Source organism: Oncorhynchus mykiss, chromosome 2 (assembly GCF_013265735.2).
Source record: "Oncorhynchus mykiss isolate Arlee chromosome 2, USDA_OmykA_1.1, whole genome shotgun sequence".
Lineage (NCBI taxonomy): Eukaryota > Metazoa > Chordata > Actinopteri > Salmoniformes > Salmonidae > Oncorhynchus > Oncorhynchus mykiss.
The window spans coordinates 97,914,976-97,927,535 of NC_048566.1; the positions used below are offsets into that span (position 1 = coordinate 97,914,976).

At 41.6% G+C, this 12,560-nt stretch overlaps 1 protein-coding gene across 2 annotated transcripts in view; it reads left to right on the forward strand.

The window, feature by feature from the left end:
- The window catches only part of LOC110500615 (tumor protein p53-inducible protein 11), a 110,285-nt gene that overhangs the window by 10,108 nt on the left and 87,617 nt on the right, over positions 1–12,560 (forward strand). The gene's annotated exons all lie outside the window — the stretch shown is intronic.

Here is a 12,560-nt window from a genome sequence, read left to right on the forward strand (position 1 = left end):
AGTGATAGATGTGCAGATGATGATGTGCAAGTAGAAATACTGGTGTGCGAAAGAGAAACAAAAAAAAAAGTAAATAAAAACAATATGGGCATGAGGTAGGTAGCGTGGATGTGCTATTTACAGATTGGCTGTGTACAGCTGCAGTGATCAGTGAGCTGCTCAGATAACTGATGTTTAAAGTTAGTGTTACGGATACAGGTATCCTGTGCGTGTATCCTGTGTGTATTTTCTTTCCTTCTCCACTATTCACAGGTGTCACCAATCATCATTCCCCAATCAAGTCATTAATCTGAAGACACACCTCATCCTGTTTCCATTACCCAATCACATCCCCTTTCCCTTGGTTTAAAAACCCATTCCGTTGTTTCCCCCATGTCTCTCTCTCTCTCCCTCTCTCTTTGTATGCATAGATCTCTTTTGTTTTTACATGACACTTTGTCTGTTATCCTGTGAGTTTTGTTATGGTGTTTGTTTGATGGTGGGGAAAGGGGCTTCCAAGCCAAGTCGCCCATGGGCCTACATTACACGTAGGAATACTTTGTCTAAGTACCCTAGTTAGAACTGGGCAGACCACCCGCTGTATTTTATTGGTTAGGTAGTTAGCTCTATTGAAGCATCTAGCTTAGGGGTGTTTTGGGATATTTCTTTCTTTCCTTGGGTCCAGCTCAGCCCCATTTCCCCTCTTTACTGTTTAAAAATAAACCAATAGTGTTTGACGGTAGATTTAAGTTTTCTGTGGTTTTTGTTCTAGCTGTTCCCTTCTCACTGTTATAATTTGCATGATGTTACGGGTCTCGTTTCCCCCCCCCCCCCCCCCACAAAGGGATTCATAATAGTCAGTGAGGGAGATATGTCTCCTTTTTTTTTGCAATTTGTTCCAGTCCCTGGCAGCAGAAAACTGGGAGGAAAGGCGGCCAAAGGAGGTGTTGGCTTTGGGGTTGACCAGTGAGATGTACCTGCTGGAACGCGTGCTACGGGTGGGTGTTATAGTGGCCAGTGAACTGAGATAAGGTGGAGCTTTGCCTAGCAAAGACTTATAGATGACCTGGAGCCAGTGGGTTTGGCAACAAATATGTAACGAGGGCCAGCCAACAAGAGCATACAGGTCACAGATGTGGGTAGTATATGGTGCTTTGGTGACAAAACGGATGGCACTGTAATAGCACTACATCCAATTTGCTGAGTAGAGTATTGGAAGCTTTTTTATAAATGACATTGCCGAAGTCGAGGATTGGTAGGATAGTCAGTTTTACGAGGATATGTTTGGCAGCGTGAGTGAAGGAGGCTTTGTTGCGAAATAGGAAGCCGATTCTCAATTTAATTTTGGATTGGAGATGTTTAATGTGAGTCTGGAAGGAGAGTTTACAGTCTAGCCAGACACCTAGGTAGGCGTGCATCTGACTTAAAATATGTGGACATGTCTATACTGTATACAGTGCATTCGGAAAGTATTCAAACTCCTTCCCCTTTTCAAACAATTTAATCCATTTTAGAATAAGTCTTTAACGGAACAAAAAGTGGGAAAAGTAAATGGGTCTGAATACTTTCTGAGTGCACTGTACACACACACACACACACACACTTCACACACTGTACACACACACACACACACACACACACACACTTCACACACTGTACACACACACACTGTACACACACACTTCACACACACTACACACACTGTACACACACACACACTTCACACACTGTACACACACACACACACACACACACACTTCACACACTGTACACACACACACTGTACACACACACTTCACACACTACACACACTGTACACACACACACACTTCACACACTTCACACACTGTACACACACTTCACACACACTACACACACACTTCACACACACTTCACACACACACACACACTTCACACACTTCACACACACACTTCACACACACTACACACACACACACACACACACTTCACACACTGTACACACACACACTTCACACACACTACACACACACTACACACACACTTCACACACACTTCACACACACTACACTCACACACTACACTCACACTACACTCACACACTTCACACACACACTTCACACACACACACACACTTCACACACTTCACACACTGTACGCACACACTTCACACACTTCACACACTGTACACACACACTTCACACACACTACTCACACACTGTACACACACACTTCACACACACACACTTCACACACACACACACTTCACACACACACTTCACACACACACTACACACACTACACACACACACTACACACACACACTTCACACACACACTGCAGAAGTTCTAAACCTTTCTATTTGTAACGCTGCTGGGGTTTCCACGCTCAACAGTTTCCTGTTTTGTATCCAGAATGGTCCACCACCCAAAGGACATCCAGCCAACTGGACACAACTGTACTGCAGTGATAGCTGAGATGGTTGAGAGTCAGTGTCTGGGCTCTGTTGCGTTGTTGCTGGTCTGCCAACAGTAGCATGGCTGTCCCAGAGGCTCAGACATCACTGCACGCTGGGCTGGACAGCACAAGCAGCTGTCCAAGTTCCAGATGCCAAGATGCATGCTCTCCTGGGCTCGATGCATGCTCTCCTGGGCTCGATGCACGCTCTCCTGGGCTCGATGCACGCTCTCCTGGGCTCGATGCACGCTCTCCTGCGCAGACCAAGCAGATGGTGACCCCGTTAACTAAATTTGAACCATGGCATTCTGTCGCCAAGATTTGTTGCCTTTCTCGGTCACCTACACAGTTCTCCGTCACTGGGACGGTTTTCCGAATTCTTTGTAATGAAAAAAAGGACTGGAATTGGTCAAACGTGCAGTTGAATACATGTACAAAATGATCCACTTTCTAGTACCCTATAAAATCTGTTTTATTTTTGGAATAATTCCATTTAGTTTTCCGAATTTTGTTTGTTTGTATTTTCAGGTTTCATAATTTTCCCAGTTTTTCTGCTCTCTCTCCCATCCACTTTTTTTCTTAATTGGAAAAACAACCAAATTGGATGTTTTATATGTCCACAACAATGCTAAAAGCACATCAGGAGACCAATCTCGAGGTATGGTGAAAAAATAATTCATTCCAGTGTCCACCTAGCAAGAGGCTGTTTAGTGGTGTTTTTAAAAGGGCACGTGATTAGTTTGCCAAACAATATACCCTGGATTGATGCATTATGCCAAGTATGTATAGGCTACTTGTAGATAACATTTAGTTGAGAAGGTATTGGGGGAAGCCTTTCCATCAACCAGAATAAGGTTGTCGTTAGCATCATTGCTAACGGCTACACAGAGGCATTAACACCAAAAAATGTCTGTAGCATTGAAGGTCCCCAAGAACACTGGCCTCCCATAATTCTTAAATGGAAGAAGTTTGCAACCACCAAGACTCTTCCAAGAGCTGGCCGCTCGGCCAAACTGAGCAATCCTGGGAGAAGGGCCTTGGTCAGGGAGGTGACCAAGAACCTGATGGTCACTCTGACAGAGCTCCAGAGTTCCTCTGTGGAGATGTCCTTCTGGAACATTCTCCCATCTCTGCAGTACTCCACCAATCAGGCCTTTATGGTAGTGACCAGACGGAAGCCACTCCTCAGTAAAAAAGAACATGACCGTCTGCTTTGAGTTTGTCAAAAGGCACCTTAAGGACTCTGACCATGAAAAACAGGATTCTCTGGTATGATGAAAACAAGATTGAACTCTGGCCTCAATGCCAAGCTTCATGTCTGGAGGAAACCAGGCACTATCCGTACGGTGAAGCAAGGTGGTGGCAGCATCATGCTTTGGGGATGTTTTTCAGTGGCGGCGACTGGGAGACTAGTCAGGATCAAGGGATAGATGAACGGAGCAATGTACAGAGATCCTCGATGAAAACCTGCTCCCGAGCACTCGGACTGGAGTGAAGGGTCACCTTCCAACAGGACAATGACCCTAAGCACCCAGCCAAGACAACATAGGAGTGGCTTCGGGACAAGTCTCTGATTTGTTCTTGAGTGGCCCAGGCAGATCCTGGACTTGAACCCGATCGAACATATCTGGAGAGACCTGAAAATAGCTGTGCAGCTACACTCCCCATCCAGCCTGACAGAGCTTGAGAGGATCTGCAGAGAAGAATGGGAGAAACTCCCACAAATACAGGTGTGCCAAGCTTGTAGCGTCATACCCAAGAAGACTTGGCTGGAATTGCTGCCGAAAGGTGCTTCAGCAAAGTACTGAGTGAAGGGTCTGAATAGTTATGTAAGTGTGATTTTTTTATATATATATATATATATATCTATATATTTTTATAATTAAGTCTAACGTAAGTGTTGTAAAAGTGACAGGGCCTGAATACTTACCAAATACACTGTACATCTGTAAGGTACCTCCAGTCAAGCATTGAATTTCAAGCACCGGTCCAATGAAAGCCGCATAAAAGGGCAGTGATTGGTAACCATAACAGATCAGACTGAATATCGCTTTAAGCCTGGTCAAGTTAATAATTAGGCTGTGGATGATGTATTAAACCACCCAGACACATCCGAGATCCAGTCGTCCTTCTGAACTGAGTTGCAGGACAGGGATGAAACTGCTCAGGGGATGTTACCATTGGTTGTTTAAAAAAAAAAAAAAAAACTCCTACAGAGTTCAATGGGGGGGGGGAGGATCAACTACACAATAAAGACCTGAATGACAGAGCGAGAAGAGGAATACAAATATTTCTAAACATTCATATGAATGACCAAGGCACTAAATTAATACTGACGAAAAAAATAAAAAAACACGGCAAAGGAATACACTTTTTGGCCTACATGCAAAGCCCTATAGCAACACATCACTGAGTAACTGCCTCCTTCTTCTTTCCCCCCATTTTTTTTTTTTTTTCAAGCATGGTGGTCTTTGCATGGGAATGCTTGACATCCGCAAATACCGGGGAGATTTTCAGGATAAGAATAAATGGGATGGAGCTAAGCAAAAGACACAATCCTAGAGGTTAAACTTGCTTCAGTCTGCTTTCCACCAGACGCTGTGAGAGGAATTCACCTTTCAACTGGACAATAACCTTAAAACAGAAGGCCACATCTACACGGGAGTTTCTTACCAAGAAGACGGGGGGACATTTTCCAGAGTGGCCACCTTTTTTGGAAGAAAATATTGTAAAGGATAATGGGATAGTATACAAATCTCTTATAGACTTACCCAAGAAGACTCACAGCTGTAATGTATGCCAAATGTGTCTCGAACACGTATTGAGTCAGGGAGGGGCGGAATACTTCATCATATTTGCGTTTTTATTTATTTTGTATTTAAAAAAATTATTAATTAATGTAGCATTTTTCTTCCACTTTCACATTCCACTTTAAAATGAATCCAACTTAAATGAATTCTAATTAAATTAACTTTGTGACAATAACGTTTGAAGGAATCCAAGGACTGTGACAACGTTTGCAAGGACCTGTATAGAATCGTGTGCATCGCAAACGTCAAATTGTACGGAGGGAGGATTGCCATAATTCTAGAAATATGCACCTCCAAAGAAATTGTTTAGTGATCAAGAATATAAACCGTTTTTAGTTTGCAATGGGGCATTAAGTAATGATTACTGGCATAGGTCTAATGGTCTTTTTTGGTCTGTCATAATTGATTGAAATTGATTTTAATTTACTGAGCGCTTGCATTTTGGAATTTGTTGTTAAAATTGAAGTATTACATAATAAAAATATGTTGGAGACAAAATGTAATGAAAAGTGCTGTCTAGGTAGCCTGAAATAGACACATTAGCTTGAGACTCGGGACATTGTGACTTGACATGTTTGTGACTACAATTTCTTGCTCCCACCTCTGTTTGTTACTGTAAGGATGTAAGGGAACAGGTCATTAACAGTACGAGAGAGAGAGCTCTTGAGAGGTTGACTCTTTTGTTTGAGTTCAGACAAAAGTGCAAACGAAGTAGAACTGGAACATGAGACTAAACCATTTGCCAGTAGGATGTTACAGAATGGTGTAGTATGGAACTCTGTGTCCTCATGACACCTCTGTCTTCATCAGGGTATTTCTTATGTATATGTTTCTGTCGTCATGTACTCTGTTAACTTTTTTTTTTTTTTTTTTTTTTTTTTAGATTTAAAGGCCCAATGCAGCTGTTTTTATATGAATATCACATTTCTTGGTAACAATTAAGTACATTACTGTAATAGATGTCCATTTTAAATGGACAAACTTTTGCTTGGCCTGTCTTTTTAGATTTGTCTGACTGGGGGAGGGAAAACTGAAAACTAGCTATTGCTGGCAGAGGTTTGGAGCTCTTTGTTATTGGGCTATTAACCAATTTACCGTACAGTGATCTCACCATGGTAAACTGAAACTCCCACCCATGCAAACCTGACTCGCCGCCATCACCAAACCTGCCCCTCTCGACTATTAGGGGTGTAACGGTACACGTATTCGTACCGAACCGTTCAGTACTGGGACCTCTGTTCGGTCCGCACTGTGAACTCGAATGAAAAAATAAAATGAAAACACAAGCCCGATAAGCTATGACGACGCTGTGTTATATGCCTTTTTGAGTAAATCTGAGATGAAAACGGCTATTCCGTTAAAACAACTAAAGTCGCATAGGCACATTGTAATCAAAAATGTAAATCTTAATTGGGGCATTTTCAAGCTGTCCTTTTGTGAGGCGCAGCCGGGAACAAGTTCTGTACAATGGCAACTGGTGGGGTCAATAAACCTAGAGGATTCTCCATCGTTTAGACATCCAGTTTGAAAACATTTTGGTTTCCTAGTCGATTTAAAACGGCAATGGACAGAAGGTATATTTACCTCTGCTCAACCAGATTACTTTATGCAGCTGACGACACCTCAAACATGTCGACAGCACCCCAGTATTTCTACCGCTGGAGAAAAACGGAAACGCCAAAAAACAACAACAACTTGGTCTCCCCTCTGTATTCAAGCATCTGATTCTGACCGGGCGGAAGAAATCAAAGAAATGACAAGAGCTGCGGCTATGTTTTTATAGCCACGGATATGCGTCCATTCTCAGTGGTTGAGAAGAATAGGGGGTTTCAGCACCTCCATGAAAGTGCTCGAGCCACGTTACGAACTTCACCCTCTCGCACGCACTGGTAGTGCCCGGTCTATATAAGCAAGTCAAAGTTGCCAATGAATTGGCCAATTCACCCTGTGTTACTCTTACTACATATGGATGGACAATCCAGGGCTACAGAGAGCTACAGTGCCTTCAGAAACTATTCATACCCCTTGATTTGTTCCACAGTTAGTTAAAGCCTGAATTCAAAATAGATTAAATCCCCCCCCCCCCCCCCCCCCCCCACCACCAAACTACACAAAATACCCCATAATGACAAAATTAAAACATGTTTTTAGAAATGTTTGAAAATGTATTGAAAACGAAATACAGAAATCTAATTTTAAGTAGGTAGTCAATACATGAGTCAATACATGTTAGAATCAACTTTGGCAGTGATTACAGCTGTGAGTGTTTCTGGGTAAATCTCTACGAGCGTTGCACATCTGGATTGTATAATATTTGCCCATTTTATTTTTTTTTATATATTTTCAAAATTCTTCAAGCTAATTGGTTGTTGATCATTTGTTAGACAACCATGTTCAAGTCTTGCCATAGATTTAAGTCTAAACAAACTCGCTACTTCTTGTAAATTTGGCTTTGTGTTTCAGCTTATTGTCCTGCTGAAAGGTTAATTCTTCTCCCATTGTCTGGTGGAAAGCAGACTGAACCAGGTTTACCTCTAGGATTTTGCCTGTGCTTAGCTCCATTCAGTTTCTTTTTATCTTGAAAAACTCCCCAGTCCTTAACGATTACAAGCATACCCATAACATGATGCAGCCACCACTATGGTTGAAAATATGTGAAGTGGTACTCGATAATGTGTCGTATTGGATTTGCCCCAAACATTAATATTTGTATTCAGGACAAAAAGTGAATTGCTTTACCAATTTTTTTTTTTTTTTCAGAATTACTTTAGTGCCTTGTTGCAAACAGGATGCATGTTTTGGAATATGTTTTAAATTCTTTACAGGCTTCATTCTTTTCACTCTGTCATTTAGGTTAGTATTGTGGAGCAACTACATTGTTGTTGATCCATCCTCAGTTTTCTCCTATCACAGCCATTCAGTTCTGTAACGGTTTTAAAGTCACCATTGGCCTCGTGGTTTCCTTCCTCTCCGGCAACTGAGTTAGGAAGGATGCCTGTATCTTTGTAGTGACTGGGTGTATTGATACACCATCCAAAGTGTAATTAATAACTTCACTATGCTCAAAGGGATATTCAATGTCGGCTTTAAAAAAAAAAAAAAAAAAGGTTGTGTGTGTTCAACCCATCTACCAATAGGTGCCCTTAATGAGGAATTGGGGAAACCTCTCTGAAGGAACGTACACTTATCTGTATGTGTGGGGTACAGAGATGAGCTATTCATTAAAATCATCATGTTAAACACTATTGCACACAGTGAGTCCATGCAACGTCACATTTTTACTTCTGAAATGTTAGATTTGCCATTACAAAGGGGTTGAATACTTATTGACTCAAGACATTTCATTTTTAATTAATGTGTAAAAAATGAAAAAATATCAATTTCGACATTATGGGCTAGTGACAGTGACCAAAAAAAAAATCTAAATTCAAGAAATGTTAAATTGTGTCTGTAACACAGTACAATGTAGAAAGTCAAAGGGATAAATACCTTGTGAAGGCGCTGTACTTAACAGTGACAGGCCGTCACCCCAGAGTGGGAAACCACAGCTATGGTTACTACAGTATCCTTTGAGTCACACAAGTGCACATATTTCTATAGCAAAAGGCTATACCATATCTGAGCCATGTTTTACATATTGAATTCACACTTCTTTATTTTAGTGTTGTTGAGTAATGGTGTTCTCATTTTAAGACGATACAAAGTGTTATTCCTGATAGTGACGTCACCAGGCATTGCATTACATGACTAATGATCATGGAGTCCAGGGGCGGTTGGTGCCGTTTAAGACGAGGGAGGACTATCTTTTTTGGAGAAGGGCCTTATTTCTATTACAGCATATTGGACGTCTGTCATTCATTTTCTATTCACCCAGTTTAATGTAACTTCGACAGGTTTAGGTTAGTCATTTTCCGTTCACCCAGTTCAATGTATCGTCGACAGGTTTAGGCTACTACATTATACTCCATTGTTCCCTATACCCATCGTGAGGTTGCCTCAACCTAGACAATGAATGAAAGTTTACAACGTAGGTGCTCACAGGTAGAGAGGAATTAAAGCAATCAAGATGACTGAGTGACACATTCAATACCGCCTTGCACTCTTGCCTGCATCTTGCTGATCTAGGGTGTAATCTTTAGTTTCTATTGGACAAATTCAGGTATGTTTATCCCAGTTTTTGTTCAGATTTCTTCCGTTTTTTAAGAAATGTTTTTCAACAGAATCGGCATGATAATTACACCCCTGGTCAGGCGTAAACACAATTCACTTTCATAGCAGCCACGTTGTATTCCTTCTCACATCTATGCACTCTCCTCCTCTCAACTTTTCCCTTTGCTTGTGGACTTCAATGCACTACACATCAGCTGTATGTGACCAGGCGATTTAAAAAAAAACAAAACAAAAAAAAAAAACTTTCCAAGCCATGTCATAACTGCTACACACAGCCTACATCGTTGTCCCCAAGCTAATAGAACTAGTAACGCATTACTGAACCTGCTACAATCATGCAGTATTGTTAGTGTACAGTCAGTAAGCAGTTTAGCACTTATACCAGTGGGCCCCGATGGCAATAAATTAGTACAACCAAAAACAGAAAATCACATTGTAGAATTTTTTATTAATTTATTTGCAAATTATGGTGGAAAATAAACTTTTTTGTTATTGACCAAATACTTATCTCAATACTTTGTCATTGCCAACAAAGAGTATATAACAGAGGTCAAATGTTTTCTGTAAGTCTTCACAAGGTTTTCACACACTGTTGCTGGTATTTTGACCCATTCCTCCATGCAGATCTTCTCTAGAGCATTGATATTTTGGGGCTGTTGCTGGGCAACACGGACTTTCTACTCCCTCCAAAGCTTTTCTATGGGGTTGAGATCTGGAGACTGGCTAGGCCACTCCAGGACCTTGAAATGCTTCTTACAAAGCCACTCCTTCGTTGCCCGGGCGGTGAGTTTGGGATCATTGTCATGCTGAAAGACCCAGTCACGTTTCATCTTCAATGCCCTTGCTGATGGAAAGAGGTTTTCACTCAAAATCTCACGATACATGGCCCCATTCATTCTTTCCTTTACACGGATCAGTCATCCTGGTCCCTTTGCAGAAAAACAGCCCCAAAGCATGATGTTTCTACCCCCATGCTTCACAGTAGGTATGGTGTTCTTTGGATGCAACTCAGCATTCTTTGTCCTCCAAACACAAGTTTTTACCAAAAAGTTATATTTTGGTTTCATCTGACCATATGACATTCTCCCAATCTTCTTCTGGATCATCCAAATGCTCTCTAGCAAACTTCAGACGGGCCTGGACATGTACTGGCTTAGGCAGGGGACATGTCTGGCACTGCAGCATTTGAGTCCCTGGCGGCGTAGTGTGTTACTGATGGTAGGCTTTGTTACTTTGGTCCCAGCTCTCTGCATGTCATTCACTAGGTCCCCCCCGTGTGGATCTGGGATTTTTGCTCACCGTTCTTGTGATCATTTTGACCCCACGGGGTGAGATCTTGCGCGGAGCCCCAGATCGAGGGAGATTATCAGTGGTCTTGTTTGTCTTCCATTTCCTAATAATTGCTCCCACAGTTGATTTCTTCAAACCAAGCTGCTTACCTATTGCAGATTCAGTCTTCCCAGCCTGGTGTAGGTCTACAATTTTGTTTCTGGTGTCCTTTGACAGCTCTTTGGTCTTGGCCATAGTGGAGTTTGGAGTGTGACTATTTGAGGTTGTGGACAGGTGTCTTTTATACTGATAACAAGTTCAAACAGGTGCCATTAATACAGGTAACGAGTGGAGGACAGAGGAGCCTCTTAAAGAATAAGTTACAAGTCTGTGAGAGCCAGAAATCTTGCTTGTTTGTAGGTGACCAAATACTTATTTTCCACCATAATTTGCAAATAAATTCATTAAAAATCCTACAATGTGATTTTCAGGATTTTTTTTCTTCTCATTTTGTCTGTCATAGTTGAAGTGTACCTATGATGAAAATTACAGACCTCTCATCTTTTTAAGTGGGAGAACTTGCACAATTGGTGGCTGACTAAATACTTTTTTGCCCCACTGTGTGTGTGTACTACATTTACGCTCCCACACAAAATCAACATGCATACACTAACTACACTTTTACTCTTCATTTGCTGCTTCTACACTCTTTAATTTATTATCCTGAAGTTTCTTTACCTTTCATGTCCATCTCTCCCTCAAATACCTCGTACATCTGCACATTGATCTGATATTTCCTGTATATAGCTTCACATTGTTGTGTGTGTGTGTGTGTGTGTGTGTGTGTGTGTGTGTGTGTGTGTATAATTGTATTACTACTATTTTTAACTCTGCATCGTTGGGGCTCGTAAGCAAGTATTTCATAAAGTCAACACCTGTTGTATTCGGCACAATTTAAAAATAAAAATAAAAAAAATATATAAATATAAAAAAAAAATTGTTAGTTGCTGTTTGGAAAATAGAATCATCAGGAAATAACACTGATAATAACTTTTACAGTGTTAGTTTTATCAGCTGTTGTACAATATGGTAACACAGAAGAAACAGGATTTTGACTGCACTGAGCCTTTAAGAGCCTAGGAGAGAGTGAGAGTGGAGAATGGGGGGGGGGGGGGGGCTTTTCTTCCTTCCTGGCATTCATCTTTAATTTCTTCATTGTCTGTTGTCAGCAGGTCAACCAGGGATCGGTAATGTGGACCCTGGGTGGGTTGTGTGTGTTTGTGTTCTCACAACCCAGATGTCTCCATTGACATCCAATGGGCAAGAGCTTCTTGCTTTTCACAAATAACATGGTAACATCTGTGACTGGACCACACACACACACACACACACACACACACACACAAGTTGCTGTTACACCCCCCCCCCCCACACACACACACGTTGCTGTTACACCCCCACCCCCCCCCCCACACACACACACACTAACATCCAGTGAAGCAGTGACCGGAAACCCGTTGCGTTTCTGGTGCACAGGCAGAATTAAGAGCGCTACAGTATGAGAGAGTGCAGAGTTCAAGTGTACAGACACAACATGGAGTGGGCAGGGCAAATCCTGTCACCATATTCCCGGTGTAGGCTGAAAGAGGACAGAAACGTCAGTGGCACAGGAACAGACTCTGTAACTGGCTGAAATGTCAGGCTTTGTTGTCAGTAATCTCTCAGTTTTTTTTCTGTCATGCTGTGTTTAGCCTTTAGTTTATTTTCTCCAACACATTTCCCAGCTGTTGGGTTTTTATTCCACTTGTGGATGTGAGGAATGAAACCTTTTTAATTTATTTTTTTATTTTTTAGATTGAAGATTCACTCCTGAGTCCTGTTGGGAAGGAGTTCATC